Below are 20201 nucleotides of genomic sequence, written 5' to 3' on the forward strand. Positions count from 1 at the left end.
GCTCAGCGTCAGCCTCTTCCCAGGGAGATGGTCCTACCCACAGCATGAGTGAGAAAGTTATACCAAGCAGATGCTGTCTATGTACACCTTCCTGGGTCACCCTGACTGGGAAGGGGCTCCCAATAGGCTCACAGTTCCATTTACATCAGCTTCATGATGCTGGGCAAGGTGGGACTCCCACCCATCTCTTTTCCATTGATGCCCTAGGAAAGCAGAGTCTTAGTTCCCCAAATCTGCCTTTTACCAAAGTGGAATAAAACTATCACATGACTGGTGTCTGTTGTGGGAGGAACTTCACTAGCAACCTGGCACATTGGTTCATCTGATCCTTCCAAACCACCAGGAAGGAAGCCCCATTTTACAGAAGAGGAAAGTTGGTACAGCTCCACAATTCTTTGGAAGGGGGCTTTTTTTTTAATTTTTAGATTAATTTGTTTATTTTAATTGGAGGTTAATTACTTAACAATATTGTAGTGGTTTTTGCCATACATTCACACTAATCAGCCACGGGTGTACATGTGTCCCCCATCCTGAACCCCCTTCCCACCTCTGTCCCAATCCCATCCCTCAGGGTCATCCCAGTGCACCAGCCCTGAGCACACTGTCTCATGCATTGAACCAGGACTGGTGATCTGTTTCACAAATGATAATATACATGTTTCAATGCTATTCTCTCAAATCATCCATCTCACCCTTGCCTTCTCCTACAGAGTCCAAAAAGTCTGTTCTTTACATCTGTGTCTCTTTTGCTGTCTCACATATAGGGTCATCATAAGGGGGCTTTTATAGAAGTCCTGAGTCCGTCTTCCCTTCAGTATCACCTCCTCTTTCAGCACACTCCAATGCCCCCTCATACTGGGACTCCCTCCTGCCCATCCTTGGGATTCTTGGAGGACTGACCTTGCTGTTTCTTGCTCTTGGAGGACTGACCTTGCTGTTCCTTGCTGTGTGTATATGGAGAAAATGCACAGCTCCTTCTCCAGGGCAGTGCACACAGTGGCCCTGGCTCCATAAGTGGACCTTCAGGCAAAGCATCCCCCGGCCTGGCTTTCAAGGCCAGCTGCCCTTCCAGCCACCCCTCACAATCCAGGGCTCCAGCCAAATGACTCATCCAGAATTCCCTTGCACAAGCTTTGTACCATCTCATCTCCCATTTGCTCAGCATGGATTGGGTGTGTTCCCCTCCGTTCACACTCACACATCCAGCCTATCTTTAAGACGCACCTCAAATCCCACTTTGTCATGTCACCTTTCATGATCTCCTCCTGCTGCTGCTAAGTCGCTTCAGTCGTGTCCGACTCTGCACACCAGGCTCCCCCGTCCCTGGGATTCTGCAGGCAAGAACACTGGAGTGGGTTACCATTTCCTTCTCCAGTGCATGCAAGTGAAAAGTGAAAGTGAAGTCGCTCAGTCGTGTCTGACTCTTAGCGACCCCATGAACTGCAGCCCACCAGGCTCTTCCATCCATGGGATTTTCCAGGCAAGAGTACTGGAGTGGAGTGCCATTGCCTTCTCCGCATGATCTCCTAGTGAGATGGAAACTCTTCCCTTTTTGGAATTCCCACATAATTTAACCTGCAGACTCTCCTGGCATTTATGACTTTCTGTTCTGATTTTCCGGGCCACTCCACCCTCCCTTTACTGGTGTTGAAGCTGAAACTCCAATCCTTTGGCCACCTGAAGCGAAGAGCTGACTCATTTGAAAAGACCCTGATGCTGGGAAAGATTGAAGGAGAAGGGGAGACAGAGGATGAGATGGTTGGATGGCATTACTGACCCAATGGACATGGGTTTGGGTGGACTCCAGGAGTTGGTGATGGACAGGGAGGCCTGGTGTGCTGCGGTTCATGGGGTCACAAAGAGTCTGACATGACTGAGCAACTGAACTGAGCTGAACCCTGCCTTTAGACCTAAAGCTCCTCACAGTCTGAGGCTATTGTGTTATATGTTGGCACATAATCCTGGCACAGTGCTGGATTTGGCTAACAAGAAATGATTTGAGTGGGCTGGATCTAGGGCATTTTGCTCCCAGAGCTCCGTGTGCAGAGGATTACTGAACCCAGACTCCCCTCTCCCCTGGCTCTGGCTTGGTTGGAGCAATTGCAGAACAGGGGGGAAGAAAGAAACCAGGGTAATTTCTACCCTTTTCCTCTGTTCCAGGTGTCATCTCTTATAGTTGGCCTTTATAGATCCAGCTTCACTAAAACAGACTGGTCATGCCTTAGCTGCTTTCAGGCAAACCCAGTTTCTGGGGTCCAGAAACCCCACCCCCTCTGTGAGTGCCCTCAGCCCTTGTGGAGAAGTTTCTTTAGTTGTTTTACTATCTCCCATGGGCTTCTCCCATCTTCTATTTCCTGTGTAACTAAATATCTATACTTTCAAAGCTGAGATTTTTTTTTCCTTGATTAGAGTCTGACTGATACTGATCCTGACTCCGGGGGTTTGGGGCATGTTTAAGGGGCCAGTGGGTAAGATGGCTGAGAGGGGCCATGGACAGTCTTGAGTGGTCACATGGTCATCGCTCCTGCCTACACTCAGGAGACACCAGTCACCATCGTGTCTACTTCATGGTCATCAGTGATTATCTGGTAACCAGCCAACTTTGTGCCCTGGGAAGCCAGGTTTTTACCTCAAAATCACTGAGGAACATTAGACCATAAACTCCAAACAGTCTGATTCTATTGTATGCTCTACTGGTACTTGGCAAAACACTGAATTTGGCAAACACTCAAGAAACACTTTGTCATCTTGGGCTGTTCTTGGACATTTTTCTCCCAGAGCAATCTTTAACAGAAGGATGTTTCATTCACACTGTCATTGGCAGCGAGTCCTTGAAAAATAAACACCCAGGACTCTATCTGACCTGGGCTTGTGGTGATAAAGCTGGGCACACCCCAGAGATAGACAGAAGACATCAGTGGTGCCTCGGCCAACCCAAACTGCTACAACAAAATATCACAGCTAGGTGTCTTATACAATAGACATTTATTTCTTACATTTCTGGAGGCTTCAGAGTCCAAGATGAAGGTGCTGATAGATTCGGTGTCTGGTGAGAGCCTACTTTTGAACTGTGGTGTTGAAGAAGATGCTTGAGAGTCCCTTGGACTGCAAAGAGATCAAACTAATCCATCCTAAAGGAGATCAGTCCTGGGTGTTCATTGGAAGGACTGATGTTGAAGCTGAAACTCCAATACTTTGGCCACCTGATGCAAAGAGCTGACTCATTGGAAAAGACTCTGATGCTGGGAGGGATTGAGGGCAGGAGGAGAAGGAGATGACAGAGGATGAGATGGTTGGATGGCATCACCAATTCAATGGACTTGGGTTTGGGTAGACTCCAGGAGTTGGTGATGGACAGGGAGGCCTGGCGTGCTGCAGTTCATGGGATCACAGAGTTGGACACGACTGAACTACTGAACTGAACTGAACTGAACTAAAGAGCCTACTCCCTGACTTGCAGACAGCCACCTTATCCTCTTTTGTAAGAGCATCAGTTCCATCATGAATGCTCTACCCTCATGGCCTATTGACCTCCCAACGGCTCCACCTACAGATACCATCATACTGAAGGCACAGTGTCAATAGATGAGTTTGGAGGAGACACAAACATTCAGTCCACGGCAAGCAGGATATTGGCTCTACACGGGCATCACATCTGGTTTCTGTCTCCAAACTTTCTTCTCCCAGCTCCTTTCCAACCCTCACCCATCCATGAGGACAGTGGATGTAACAGTATTTCAGAACACTTTACCGTAATTTTTTCAAAAATATACAACAGTTATAACCAGAGCTTTGTCGAATTTCCCCTTTCTCTAGCCTCTTTGTGAAAAGATCTTTTCTGTCCTTCTCACGACCTGTGGTCCCCTTAACTGCTGTGTCCTGCTCTTGGCTTCCAAATATATCATGCTAGCAACAAATTATGAAGCAAAACATTAGACAAGAAACAATCCGTGATAAGATGACAAAGGAGGCTATTTTTATTTTAAGGAGGTCTTCCCTTTGCCAGTAGAAGTCATAAAATAAAATAAATACAACTCAGCCCAGCATTTGAGTGCACAAAGCCTACCCTCCCGGTAGGTCTCTTATGAGATCACTGTGTGCTTGTCACTGCTTGAGGATTTACAAGTTGAACATGACCGTGTCAGCGATGACATGCCAGCTTCACACAGACCATGGAATTTGAGTGTTTTCCCACAGTCATTGTGCTATTTCTCATCTCTGTCCCCACTAATGGAATGATGGTGCAAATTTGACTGAGAAAAAAAAAAAAAATGTGCAAAAAAATTTTAATCTCTTTCTTTGTCCAAAACCTATTTTTTGGTCCTGTTGTGCCTTGTTTCAAAACAGCTTACTCTGTGCCCAAACAGCTTGAATCTTCACTCTTACCTACAACTCAATTCATCCTGAAACTGCTCAGTATTTCTGAGGACCGATGCTCCCTGCTGGAGTCCAACTCCAGGAACCAGGGATTCAACCTGAAGAGATGGACAGTGTCGGCCAGTGAGACAGCCTCTCAGTTTTCTATGGACTGCCCGTTTATTCCAAGTTTAAGATTCTCTTTTATACTTTTACAAAAACATTAGGCCAGAGGTGTGACATTTTCAGTTCCCCCTCTCCCAGATTTATTATCTCCATAAACCATTGTTGCTCTTCAAACAGAGTTCCTGCTTCAGGGATTCTCTCGGAATCAGCCTTATCATCTATTATCTACCTCCTCTAATGTGTCCTATAGTTATAGTAAACTTGTGATTATATTGTAACTCATGCTACATTCCTCAGTTTACTACTTATCTTCCTAAATCCTGTTTGCCCCTAACATCCTAAGCTCACTATCTCTTAAAAAGGCTTCTAGCTATAGTGTCTCTAAAAATTCCTAACTTCTATAAGCTATAGTAAAATATGCTAACTTTACAACATTCCTTAAATCTTTAACTTCTAACTATTTTAATTGTTTCTAAGCCCTAAATTCAGTAAACTCCTTTGCCATAAACTTTCTCCTCATAAATAGGCATCAGATATCAATCCCTCCCATGACCTCAAGCTATGGCCTATGTGCTCATCCTGGGACACTCTTTTGTAAAAGTCCTTGAACAAATGTCAATGATTAACTTTATGAATTATTTTATGAGCACAAATGCAGAAGGCTTTGTTCCTTCTCATGCTCCTCTCAAGAACAATAAGCATCTTAATATTCCTTTTCAGTCAACTCAGCCGAGGAGAGGAAAAGACAAGTCAGAATTACAAGGCCTAACTCCTTCATCCCAGGATCCGTGCCTGAGGAATGAGGAGAGGGGGCTTGGGACCACGCCTCCATTTTGTCAGTAATGCCTAACGCAGCTCCTGACAGCTCCCTATTTCTCCCCCTCACAGAAGTCCACGTTTCCGGGGAAAGGATATTGAACTCATCCATTGTTGTGAGTCGGAAGTGGGGTTTCCTTGCCCGACTTCCAGGGATGAGAGAAACAGAACAAGTGCTTCCTTCTCGCCTCCTCCTCACAGTGCCTTGGCCAGAAAAGAGTGGACTTCTCTTTGATTTCTATCATCCCAAGTGGGAGAAAGAATATGTTTTGAATTAGAGGAGAGTTTTACAGACTGGGTTATCCAAATATATTCTTTAACATTTGTAAGAAGAAGTTAGACTTTTACACAGGATTATGTAAAACTCTTTCCTAAAACAGTATTGCCATGCTGTAATACTGCTGCCTAAGCACACTGCCTGTTCCAGAACTGAATTTTAATTCATTATATCCCCCTTTCTTGTATCAAATCCTTCCATAGAACATATCTCTTTTTTCAGGAGAATAAATACTAGAAAAGCAATAGAGAAAATAATTTTTACCAAATTTTCAAATCTTACCTTGTTACCCTAATGCCTTATCCCCACATGAAAACCAGCCTCTGCCTCCTTCCAGGCTCCTAAGTCTCAGTTGCCCTGGTACCAGGGCTGAGTTACGGTAACAACCTGGACCACTGTTATGCTTTTACAAGGGTGCGGAGCTAAGTGCTGCATCAAATTATCAGCTTCATCTTCACAACCATCATATGGTAGAGCTCTTGTTAACTTCATCTTACTGAGAAGATAACTGAACATACATACTGTGTGAGGGAGAAAGAATAAATAATAGAGTAGGTTTTAAAATTGACATACTTCACTATTCACATGGCCAAGACATGGAAACAGCCTAAATGTCCATCAACAAGTGCGTGGAAAAAGAAGAGGTGGTACATATATACAATGAGATACTACTCAGTCATAAAAAAAAGAGTGAAATAATGCCATTTGCAACAACATGGACGCAGCTAAAGATTGCCATACCAAGTGAGTCAGAAAGAGAAAGACAAATACCACATGGTATCACTTGTACGTGGAGTCTAAAATATGACACAAATGAGCCCATCTATGAAGCAGAAGCAGAACGTAACCTAGAGAACACACTGGTGGTTGCCAGGGGGCAGGGGCTTAGGGAAGGGATGGATTGGGGTTAGCACATGTAAGCTTTTACATATAGAACAGATAAACAACAAGGTCCTACTGTATAGCATAGGGAACTATATTTAATATCTTATGATAAACCATAATGGAAATGAATATTTTAAGAAAGAATTTATATATATATATATAACTTGTGACTCCAAGGACTGTGGCCCACCAGGCTTCTCTGTCCATGGCATTCTCCAGGCAAGAATACTGGAGTGGGTTGCTATTTCCTTCTCCAGATCTTCTGTCCCAGGGATCAAGTCTGGGTCTCCTGAATTAGCAGGTGGATTATTTACCACTGAACCACCAGGGAAGCCATGTATATGTATACACATACACATGTATAACTGAATCACTTTGTTTTACAGCAGAAATGAGCACAACACTGTGAAACAACTATAATTCAATTAAAAGATTGATTAAAATTAACATGCTTTAGACCCAAACCTATTATCATGGCACCCTACTAAACGTTTTCTTCTTTCAAATGTATTCGGCTATTTTTATGTGCAACCATTACTGTTCTGTGAGTGTCCTGGGACCACGGAATCTATAGTATTTACAACTCCAGCACAGAACAGAGGGTCTCTTGTGTAATAGATGTGTGCTAAGCTAATGAAGGGACATACATAGATGATGATGAAGAGAGACAGCCACATCACCCAGCCCTGGTCAGAGAACAGGACAACCTAAGACAATCAGATGATGCAGAAATCTCATCTGCAGTTTTATGGAAGCTATGAAAAGGCAGAGGCATGACTGAAAAGGCCCATGAATGGGGCAGACAATAATGTACAGCTCAGAAGAGGAAGAGGACAGAGGGCTAGGAAGAGCAGGGCTGTATGAGATGACCGGACTAGCAAAGTGTGCATAAGCTTAAGTTAAAAAAAAAAAATGGCAGGAGGAGATAGACCGCAACGACTAGAGAAGAGCATGAACCCAATGCACCCGGCATATATTAAGGGCACAGATTAATCAAAGAGGATGAAGCAGAGATTAGGTGGAAAGATGGAAGTAAATGCTGGAGCCCAATCGTAAATGGTCCTGAATCTCCTGGCATTTTGTGAACCTGACAGTCAAAGCAATCCACGTGGCTGCAGCAGGCTGGATACACGTGAGTGTAGGAAAGGGAGGAGGCAGCTGGGAGGGAGGCTGGAGGAATCCCAATGAAGTAAGGGTTAGTGAAGAAACAGCTGTAGTGATCTAGCTATCAGCGTGAGTGTCTAGATGGTGGTGGGAGAAGCAGAAATTATGGAAGGATAAGAGAACATGAGCTTTCCTTGTAGCTCAGTTGGTAAAGAATCTGCCTGCCATGCAGGAGACCCGACTTCAATTCATGGATCAGGAAGATCCTCTGGAGAAGGAAATGGCAACCCACTTCAGTATTCTTGCCTGAAGAATCCAATGGACAGAGGAACCTGGCAGGCTACAGTCCATGGGGCTTCAAGGGTTGGACACGACTTAGTGACTAAACCATCACCAAGAGAACATGAAGAATTCTCTAGACATGTGGATGGGGAGTGCAGGGAAATGCTGAGTCAAAAGTGAAGTGAAGGCAAAGCCTGGTAACTTGCAAACTCCTGACAGGAGGAAATAATCATGTGATTGACAGACTCCGGGCTGGTGGGAGGAGCTGGGCTCAGCCTCAGTCATGTCATATGAAAAGCCAGAGAGGATGGACCCGCCAGCCAGACCCCCAGGACTAAGCTGGTCCCTGCTGGGGGCCAAACCAGCTGGAGCCTGTGAACCTGTAGACTTGGAAAAACAAGAGAAAACAGAGAGTCTTATTTTTACCACAGAGATGTGCCCCTACACATCCCAAGTGTTCAATGAATATTTAGGGAGTTATTTCATAAATGCTATTATTTCTGAATTCAAAGTCTTTCAATAAATGAAATCTGAATAAACCTGTGTTGATCGGGGCTGTTGGATTTCCCACTTTGTACAGTTTTGGTCATAAACACCCTAGGAACAGTCATATCACTTATAATTTCTCACACATGCTTTCCACGTGTGGATGATCTATGGTGTGAAGTAACACGCCCCATTCGTGTGTCATTCATCCCAGACACCCAGGCGTTGGGGACCTCCTGGCACATGGGGGCTGCCAGACCCCACCCTTCCCAACCACCTCCAACAGCCTAGCTGCTCTGACCACCGTCATTCCCCTGGGACTCTCCAGTTCCAAGTAGGATGCATTTCCAAAAGACAGGAGGGAAAAGCAAATACGAGGCCACCAAAAAATTTCTGCTTAAGGCAATGCTTTAAACAATGAAATTCAACAACTGAACTTTACAGAAAAAGAATGAATCGACTTTATCTGGTGAAGTTATTACCTGTAAAGGTTGATCGGGCTAAAAGCCTTTATCAAAATGGCAGTGGTAAGGTTGAAATACTAAAAATAAGCTGGGTGTTGTGGATACTTTGGGGCTGAAAATGACTCTGAGGAGATACAGCCCTGAGGGACCGAGGCTCAGCCAAGCCACGGACCAAGCCTGACCTTCCCCAATGGGCCAGAGGGGCAAGGGCTACTTAAAGGGACTGGGCCTCAGCCTCGGGCACCTCGGGTACCTGGGCCCCAGGGAGCCTGGGCCATACGGAGGTTAAGAGACCATCCAACCCTCAGGCACAGCTTTCTCCACGAAAAAGGCTTAAACTGGCCCAGGACAGTCGTTTTTGCACCTGGAAGCCTCACAGATTCACTTTCTACTCTCTAATTTTGGGGACATGAAGGTGAGGATTTTTATTAATGTTTACCATTGACAGAATAGAAGATATTTTTAATGTATGGCCATGGAATGATGACGGGTCATATCACACCTTTTCACCTGTGTAACATGATGGGCTGGCCCTGGCAACAAGGGGAAGGCTGGAGCAGGCTGTAGGATTCACTCTCAACTGTGATCAAGTCCCAGCATGATGGGAAGAGCAAGTTAACAAGCTTCTATTTGTCTATGGGTCTCAGATCATCTGAGTTGCAATCGTGACTGGCTGAAAAAGTAATAAAACTAGATGAAAATGAAACTGCAAGAATACTTCCAAGAAAGTTTAAATCCTGTGTGTGTTAACTCCATGGGTCAGAGCCTGGGAACTGACAAGGCTCTGGAATCTGGATCCCGTGTGGAATACTTTCTGAGTGCTCAGTGGTCCACATGCTGGGAGAGAAAGGGACTCCTCCAAGGGTAAGCTTTTATTGGGCAGGTTCTGCCAAAGGTCAAGGGTTGTCAAGAAAGAAGATAATTCAGCCAAAGCTCATGGGGACAGCTTAGAGGGGTCCCAGAGCCTGGGCCCTTCAGGACTTGAAAGGACTAGGTTGTGGGGAGTAACAGAGTGAGTGAACAGTCCTCCTCCATCACCCTGTGCAGCCAGTCTCTCTATATCTACATAGCCTAGAACTAAACCCTGAGAGATGCTAGATGGACCACACCCTTGTCCATCTCACAAACTTGTTTTATCATGAAAGACACAGGGAAATTTTCAACAGAAGAAAAATATGATCTTACTGAAACATCATTTCAAAGGTTTATTCTTCAGGTTCTCATTAAGGTAGTGGCCATGGATCAGCTTTCTTTAGCTCAGATGATCTGAGGAGGCCTTTCTGGGAAGGAATCCCTGGGTCTGTGCTGCCTTCCGGGACATACATCAGAATTTGCCTCTCTGCAGATACAAACTTGTTAATCTCCTGATCCTCACACTGTCCCTCCACGAGCACAACTAAACAGCCTGATTTCCTATCTGATCACTCATGTGATCAGCAGAAAGCCTATCACCTGAGAGGTTCCCTGGACAGAATTTTGTCCACCCAAAATTCATAGCTTGAAGCTTAATCCGTAATGTGACTGTCTGGAAATAGAGCTGTCATAGAAATGAAAAAGTGTTAGTTGCTCAGTTGTGTCCAACTGTGACCCCACACACTGTAGCCCACCAGTCACCTCTGTCCATGGGATTCTCAGGCAAGAATACTGGAGTGGGTTGCCTTTCCCTTCTCCAGGGTATCTTCCTGACCCAGGATTTGAATCCAGATCCCCTGCATTGTAGGCAGATTCTTTACTGTCTGAACCACCAGGGAAACTTCTGGTTATAAAAGTAATTAAGACTAAATAAAGTTATAAGGGTGAGGCTCTGATCCAATAGGAAAAGAAAGAGATATCAAGAGTGTATATTCCCAGAAAATGTCACATAAGGATGCAACAGAGAGGGTGGCCATCTGCAAGCCAAGGACAGAAGCCTCAGGAGAATCCAACCCCACTGGCACATTGTTTATTTACTTCCAGCCTCCAGAACTGCAAGAAAATAGTATCCTGCTGTTTAAGCTACCCAGTCTGTGGTTATTCTGAGAAGACAAAGACAGGAAGCCACCATGCCATGGGACATAACATTAAAACTAGTCTTTCTAATTTATCAATTTATATAAATTAGTAAAACTCCTCTAATTTTTTTCCAGTATCACAAAGAATTTTTGTGTATCTGAAATGAATATATCTACTTAGAATTTTATTTCTTTTATTTCTTTAAAGGGGTTTTCCATAAGAGGAAGCCGTAAGTCTAACCCCAAGGGGAGCCACAAAAATGATTTGTGAAAATTAAAGAGATCCTTGCTTTAGTTTTTTTCTGAGTCACTGATCAAATGCATCATCTGGAGAATGGCAGAGAGAAGTGGTCTTCATTTCAGGGGAAATCTCTCATGATCTTAAAGCATCAGTGACACTAATCCCTTGCAGGTCTTGGGCTACGCCCAGAATCCAGATGTCTCCAGGGAGCTGGGAACCACATGGAGTCAGTCTCCTCTTGCCTGGGTGATGGTGTTTCTGAGACCCCAGCTGGCTACAGTCAACGAGAGCTTTAAGATTCCGAGTAGCACTATGCAGCAATTACTGAAGATGAAGTCCGCATCCCTGATGGGACTGCAGAGGATTAGCTTAGGAGAGAAACTGGAAAATTTCACACTGGCTTTTAAAGAATTATTCAAATGTCAATACCTGGGAAGATTAGAAAGCAAACCATTTTCAGCAGTGTGTTATAATAGCTACTCTTCAATAGATATTCATATTGGATATTGGAATTGATAATAATATTGGTATTGATATTGGATACCTACTAATATCAATAGGTGGAGTAGTTATTGCATATTGATTGATTTTTAAATTGATTTTTATTGGAGCATAGTTGCTTTACAATGTTGTGTTAGCTTCTGCCATACAGCAAAGTGAACCATTTATACATATATCCCCTCTTTTTGGATTTCCTTCCCATTCAGGTCACCACAGAACACTAAGTAGAGTTCTCTGAGCTACACAGTAGGTTCTCCTTAGTTATCTATTTCATACAGAGTATCAATACTGTATATACATCAATCTCTGATTTATAAAGCTAATAGAGTACGAATATTGACATTGCTATTGTTCATATTGCCAAGGGGACATGGGCAAGTGGGAAACTGGCAAAGAATCTAAAGGATTCCATCTCTGTATTCTGAGCCCAGTTCAGCCACACTTTAGTCCATATTCCTCTAGCTCCACAGACCTACACAGTTGTTCAATAGTGTGGCTGCTTTACAGAAGGTACCAAGACCTACCATCACAAGAGGGTGCAAACTCTTCAGTTCACAGGTGGATCACAGGTGAATTTTGATGATGTTATAGCAAATGTCTCAAAATAGCTTCAAGCAATTCAGTGAAACAAAGCTTTTCATTACTGAATTCCACAGCAATTCTCCCAACATGTGACTTGGTCTTTCTGTGTACCTGCTGTATAAGGAGGAGAAGGCAATGGCAACCCACTCCAGTACTCTTGCCTGGAAAATCCCATGGATGGAGGAGCCTGGAAGGCTGCAGTCCATGGGGTCGCTAGAGATGGACACGACTGAGCGACTTCACTTTCACTTTTCACTTTCATGCATTGGAGAAGGAAATGGCAATCCACTCCAGTGTTCTTGCTTGGAGAATCCCAAAGACGGGGGATCCTGGTGGGCTGCCATCTATGGGGTCGCACAGAGTCAGACACGACTGAAGTGACTTAGCAGCAGCAGCAGCAGCTGTATAAGGAAACAAATAAAGCAGCATTCACATGAAATCTTATTTTAACCTATAACTCGCTTTCATTTCTCATGTTGAACACTATCTTCAAGCTTTGAAATCCCTTTTATAAGGAAACAATCTACTATGAGCTTCCCAGGTGGCTCAGTGGTAAAGAATCTGCCTGCCAAGGCAGCAGACACAAGAAACTTGGGTTTGATCTCTGAATCAGGAAGATCCCCTGGTGAAGGAAATGGCCACCCACTCCAGTATTCTTGCCTGGGAAATTCCATGGACAGAGGAACCTGGCAGCTACAGTCCATAGGTTGCAAAGAGTCAGACACGACTGAGATAATGGGCACGCGCATGAAATCTACTGTGAACCATTAGCATTCTTTGTCCAAACTCTCATACTTTCTTATGTAATGATATTCATCTAATTCCTTCCTCCCATGAAGCCATGATGTTCCTCAGAACAATTTATTCAGTATTTCCAGCAGCTCCACCAGCCCTCAAAACCCTAGTGAGTGAAGGATTCATTTTATATTAATTTATTGTCACAAAATGTACAACAGTTTGCATGAGGTACAGAATGTGAACCTATGATAAGCAGAGAAACTGTTGGGGCTTTAAGGTCACATCCCACATTTGTACTCTTCCTCAACAAATGGGACTATGGGGGAGCAGGGGGCTGCACCCCATTTACTCTGGGACAAAAAATAATTGTGAAAAGTTATTTCCGCAGGCAGCCTGATCCTAGCCAGGGTGTTGTTGTTGTTCAGTCACTGTTATATCTGACTCTTTGCAACCTCATGGACTGCGGCATGCTAGGATTCTTTGTCCTTCACTGTCTCAAACTCATGTCCATTGAGTTGGTGGTGCCATCCAACCATCTTATCCTCTGTTTCCCACTTCTCCTTCCACCTTCAATCTTTCCCAGAGTTTTTTCCAATGAGTTGACTTTTCACATCAGGTAGTGAAAGGATTGGAACTTTAGCTTCAGCATCAGTCCTTCCAATGGATATTCAGGATTGATTTTCTTTAGGATGGACTGACTTGATCTCCTTGCTTTCCAAGGGACTCTCAAGAGTCTTCTCCAGCACCACAGATCAAAAGCATAAATTCTTCAGTGCTCAGCCTTCTTTATGGTCCAACTCTCACATCCGTACATGACTACGGAAAAGCCATCAACTGGAAAATGTATCTTAGATGGAGATGGTGGTGGTGATCAACTGGAAAATGTATCAACATTGAACTCCTGAATTAGATGGAATTTCCCACCCAGTCATGGCATAAGTTGAAGAGGAAGAGGCTGCGCCTTAAGCAGCCTTAGGTACACCTGCTCACCAAGCCCTCTGCAGGCCAGTCTATCTTTTCTGGTCCCTATGGGTCAATGCTTTTGCCTTTGTAGTTTGATGTCAAGTGACAACTCACATCTCTACCACTGCTTATGACCACCATCAAGACATATTCATTTGCTGATACCCAAGTGTCATTTTGGTCTTATCAAGAATGAAAGGCCTGTGCTTGGCTTAGACCAGCTTAGCTCTACAACTTTGCTGCAGCCTATGAGAACTGGCTCTGACCCAAACACATGCAGCCATAATCGGTAGAGATCCATTAATATAAAATATCATGTGACCTGTAGGGTTGAGACTTCTTTCCCACAGGCTATAAAGCAACATGGTCAAAGGATCTATATGGAAGACTTCCCTGATGGTCCAGTGGTTAAGAACGTCTTCCAATGAAGGCGGTGTGAGTTCAACCCCTGGTCAGGGAACTAAGCCTGCAAGACAAGATCTGGCATGACACAGTGAAGATCCTACATGCCACAATCGAAACCCAACACAGCCAAATAAATAAAAAATTTTTTTAGAAAAGGTCTGTATGGTCTGGTCCCACTAAGAACCTCAATACCAAGTGTAGTTAATACTGCCCCTCTGTGGGATGCATGGAAGTGTGCAGAGCTGTTTTGGTTGATGTAATGTCTGAGTGGGATACAATGGGGTGGAGGGTGGGTTTACTAAAAGTGCTACAATATGGGGGATGGTAATTGGCTTAATAAAATATGCATCTCCCCAAATGCCAATAGCACACCCACTGATTATCACTCTATCCTAACACCCCTACAAATTGAAGTCCCCCGTCCACCCGAACAAATTATGGTCCCCTCCCTTAGAACTAATGCCTCTCTTCCTCTGGGTCTAATATGAGGGTAATCTTTTCTAGACAGTAACATAAAACAGCTATCAAAAAATGCTAGCTCCTCAGCATAGAAAATAAGATCCATTCAAGGCTCAGCATCTCAAATTATGATGGCAGCCTGTTAGATTCTCCCAAAGGAGAAAATAACTAAATTAATTCTCTGCCCCAGTATTCCAGATAGATTTATGACACCACCCACTCTAAATTAAATCCTATGGCAACAGAACCAGTATTGCTTCACATTAAAATTAGAGAGTGATCAGAATAGCTATGAAATCTCTGCCTAGGAAAGTCTAAGATAAAATAAGTTGTTTTTTAAAAAAATTCCTAAATAATTGACAAATTCAGGAGTCAGAGCTGGAGAATGAACTATGTGACCTAATAGTCTCCAAGGATTACAAAGGGCCCTCCCTTTTTTCTTTAACTTCTGCAGTTTGAGACAGGTTTTTGCCTCAACATAAATTAAACTCAATTAATTCCCTGCTTGTTTCCTTTTGAATTAGTGGAGTTTAACACAGACCATAATTATTACTGGCTCTCTGTCTGTTCCATCTTAATTGATCTTAATGTCAACTCTGATCAAAGATTGTTAACAATTGCTCTACCAACTTCGATCATTAAGAATGTTATCAATTATTAGTTTCATGAGTATCAATTTCTAGTTTCACAATACATCCAAATAAGACAGGCATTCCTCCAATCAATTCAAAATCCAAATTAGGTTTTGAAATGACACTCAGGACCACCTGAACAAGAAGAATGCTAAATGTTCATCCCAAATGATCAAAGTCCCAATTCCTCATCAATAGAATGTGTGACCGTAAGAAGGATCTGCCAAATGGACCTTGATGATCAGAAGCATGGCTACTCTTTCCACACATGTAATACTGAGAAGGAAGCTTAGTTCCTTACCAAATCTGAGTATGGATCTCCTTTTGAATTAATTTATGAGCAAATTCCATCTGTTTTTCCCCATGAAGCTCTAGAAAGTGTACCAAGTTAGATTTTAGACAGACTTTCAAAAAAGAAAAATTGTGTCCTGGTACTTCACATGTTCACTTTTTTTCCCCCACCCCACACCACCCTCTTGGACAAGCCCTTGGTCATGGGTCTGGCTGTGCTTCCCTGGTGGCTCAGAGGGTAAAGCATCTGCCTGCAATGCAGGAGGCCTGGGTTCAATCCCTGGGTCAGGAAGATCCCCTGGAGAAGGGAATGGCAACCCACTCCAGTACTCTTGCTTGGAAAAATCCCATGGACAGAGAAGTCTGGTAGACTACAGTCCATGGGATCGCAAAGAATCGGACAAGACTGAGCAACTTCACTTCACTTCACAGTAAAATTAGGTAAAACAGAACCAGGTCCAACTTTAACCTTGGCAGTAATCCACACAACGATGGCCTAAATTACATTAGTAAGACTACAGAACAGAAACAGTGAAGGACTCAGGGCACGGAGAAGAGGAGATTTGGAGGAGGGTGACCAGCCTCTATGGGAACCCCAGGACAGCCTGACCTAACACATGCGTGTGACATTCCTTAGAAATACAAACCTCAACCCCATCAGTCAGCAGCCATATCTGAAACAACTAATGGGATAAAGCAGGAAATGGATTCTATCTGGTCTGGTTCAGAATCAATTAGAGGTAAGCCGAGTAGTGGCTGGCAGGAGCATAATTTTTGGCAGTCCCCTTTTAAGGGGGTAACAGCAGTTCTGAATTTCTGCCAAATGTATTACTGTAGCTCAAGAAAGGCTTCCCAGGTGGCACAGTAGTGAAGAATCTGCCTTGTCTGCCAACAGAGGAGATGTAAGAGACATGGGTTTGATCCCTGGGTCAGGAAGATCCCCTGGAGTAGGAAATGGCAACCCATTCCAGTATTCTTGTCTGGGAAATCTCAGGGACAGAGGAGGCTGGCAGGCTACAGTCTATGGGGTTGCAAAGAGTCAAACATGACTGAGCACACAGCTCGGGAAAAGAAGAAGAAAAGAAAGAATACCTGAGAATATGGCATGTTTAAATTTGAATTAATAAGTTTAAATCTCCTAGATTTAGATTTGCAATATTTTCTATTTTCATTGAGCAGAAAGGCTGCAGGTTTTGTGTAGCCTAGTCCTTACCATCTCAGGAGAAGATTTATATTTGTTTAGTCCTGTGTTAAATTCCCAATTTGAGAAAGATTAGAGTCAATTTTAACTGTGACTCATAATTTTTTTGGTCTGTGTACTCAGGCACTTTGGGGAGGAATCTTTGAAATGCTCTCAATTTCATACCTATTAGACTGAGCAATGGAATATTGCCAGCCAGATCAGTTAACAAAGGATGTCACAGTCATCAGTGATGACAGTGAGCTGATAAGCCATGAGAGAACTCAGGAGGTAAACAAAGATTACCTGCCTTCTAGCAGCCATCAAACTACAGCCTCTCCCCACAATGAGCCTTGAGGAAGCTCAGGATGTGAAAACTCAGGACACTGGCCCCAGACAGCTGAGGTACCTATCACAGGAATGATCTCAGTGGGCCCAGACTCTTGCATCTTCCCATACATAGGAAAGCACTAAGTTCCTTAACTTGAGATATCTGGTTTTCTTTAATTAACAAGAATCTTTTGATATTCAGACTAGATACCCCTTGTTGCAAAACTATATCTCTTAGCTCCCTGCCTTGCCTCCTCACAGTGGCTCACTCAGTGTCACTTGAGATGCCCGCTTTCCATCTTGAAGTATGAAAAGTTCCTGCCAAATAAGACATAACTCTCGACTTTTAGCTTATGCCTACTTTTTAAGTCGACAATACACACACACCTTGCCTCTCCTCTTTTTTCTTTCTCTCCCCTCATCCAGTATGAGAAATTGCTTATGTTAGAGGTAGAGAATCTAATGGAGATATCTAAGCATACACAAATAGGACAGCATAAAACATAAATTATTCTATGATGGAAGTGAAAATGGCTCAGTTGTGTCTGATTCTCTGTGACCCCATGGACTCTAACCCTCCAGGCTCCTCTGCCTGTGGAATTCTCCAGGCAAGAATACTGGAGTTGGTAGCCGTTCCTTTCTCCAGGGGATCTTCCTGACCCAGAGATTAAACTCAGACCTCCTGCATTTCAGGTAGATTCTTTACTGTCTGAGTCACTAAGGATGATAATGATTAAGATAATAATGACAGCCATCTGTGGAGTTAGGGAACTAGACAGCATTGAAAGGTGTTACCTGCAGGCACATGACTGGGAGTGTTTGCCAAACTGAGCAGGTCCTGTTGGGCTCCTGGGTACAAGAACTTTATATGTCCCCTAGTTTCTTGATTATAGGAAACAGCCTTCATTCATCCTCCCTGAATTCCAAGGGGCAGGTTCAAGAGAGGGTATGAGGATGCAAGACCAGGGAGAAACCGTTAAGAAAAACATTAGTGCAGCCTTGGGGCAAGGTCCTGGTTCCCCATCAATAAACACAGCAATATCTTTGAGCTGTTTTGAAGATACTGAAACCCTCACCAGGCGGGAGAAGTTACCAGTTAATGATGCTATGCTGCCCACAAACACATATAGCCCAGATTGATAGGAACAAGAAGCTTGATAATAGTCAGTTCAGTTCAGTTGCTCAGTCGTGTCTGACTCTGAGACACCATGGACTGCAGCATGCCAGGCTTCCCTGTGCTTCACTATCTCCCAGAGTTTGTTCAAACTCATATCTATTGAATCAGTGATGCAATCCAACCATCTCATCTTTTGTTGTCCCCTTCTCCTTCTGCCTTCAGCCTTTCCCAGAATCAGGGTCTTTTCCAGTGAGTCAGTTGCTGATTAGTGCCTGAAGAACTATGGACGGAGGTTCGTGACATTGTACAGGAGACAGGGATCAAGACTATCCCCATGGAAAAGAAATGCAAAAAAGCAAAATGGCTGTCTGGGGAGGCCTTACAAATAGCTGTGAAAAGAAGAGAAGTGAAAAGCAAAGGAGATAAGGAAAGATATAAGCATCTGAATGCAGAGTTCCAAAGAATAGCAAGAAGAGATAAGAAAGCCTTCCTCAGCGATCAATGCAAAGAAATAGAGGAAAACAACAGAATGGGAAAGACTAGAGATCTCTTCAAGAAAATCAGAGATACCAAGTGCCGGGAGCCAGCATGAGGAACTCCGCCCGTGGCAAAGGTCATGAGGAAGGAGGCTCTGCATAGGCAAAGGCGGGATCGAGCCTCAGGAGTCCTCCTGGAAATTCTCGAGCATCTACCCCCAAAACCAGAGTCTGCCTACTTTACTGCTTTGTGCTCTCACCTATACCTCTGACTTTACGGAGGGCTGTCCCCCACCACCTCTCTCTGAAAAAGAGTTAACTTACAGCTCCAGTTAATAAAGTTCCTGGGCATGACAAGAGTGTTTTAGTTCACAAACTCCTTTGGAAGTTCCCTAGCCTGCCTGAACAGGTTCTTCCGGCCACATGTGATTGTTCACAGCCTCTCAACCGTGAGAGGCACAAGATGTTCTAAACTTTCTAAATACAGATTCCTTTGAGCAGTTAGAAGATTATTAGTATAGTATAGTGGGTTGATTAGAAGTTATATTGGTGAAGTGTTTTCATTTATTGGGCCAATGTTTGCTGCTAAGTTTCCATATCCCTTACCTACTGTGTCCCTGGGAGTGTATTGATTAATATAATTGGTGTACAGGAATGTAAGTAATAGCTTTAATGTTTGTAAACTTGGACTCTTGAGTCAATTCTTTTCTTGTTATAGCCCACCACACCTTTGCCCTATAGGAATGCAACTTTATCTAATGCTTTTGGAGGGTGGCGCCTGACTTTAAAATAATCACCTTTAGAGAAAAATAAGTTTTCTGAAGAAAGGGTCATAAAATGTTAATAGGCCTCCTGGCCAGAAGATGATGTAAATCACCTGAACTTTTGCATATGATAAGTTTGCAGGAAGAAAGCCTGGCTTCGATAAGGATCAAGGACTGCTGACCTTGCATGACTCTATCCCTTCCCCCATTATCCTCTATGCACAACTTAAGGTATAAAAACTACTTTGGAAAATAAAGTGCGGGCCTTGTTCACCGAAGCTTGGTCTCCCCATGTTGTTCTTTCTCTCACCTTCTGGCTGAATTCCCATCTGGAGCATGGAGGCTCATCAAGCCTATTAATTTTGCCTGGGCTTCTAAGATCTGACCAGAGAGGCCTTAGAGTCTCCTCTCCTTCGGGAGAATGGGAGGATGCCTGCAGCCTACGTAGGTGGTGCAAATTCCTTGTCTTGGAATTTCATTGGTTTTCCACGTAAACCAACTTATTCAGCGTCTTTTCTCCACTGAATTTCTTTGCTGAGCTATCCCTATTTAACCACTCTTTATATCTTTAATTCTATCATATCCTGATTGCTGAAGCCGTCTCCCCTTCGAATTCCCTGTATCCACCAGGGCTGGACCCCGGCAACCAAGGGAACATTTCATGCAAAGATGGGCTTGATAAAGGACAGAAATAGTATGGACCTATCAGAAGCAGAAGATATTAAGAAGAGGTGG

Source organism: Bos javanicus, chromosome 20 (genome assembly GCF_032452875.1).
Source record: "Bos javanicus breed banteng chromosome 20, ARS-OSU_banteng_1.0, whole genome shotgun sequence".
Classification (NCBI taxonomy): Eukaryota; Metazoa; Chordata; class Mammalia; order Artiodactyla; family Bovidae; genus Bos; species Bos javanicus.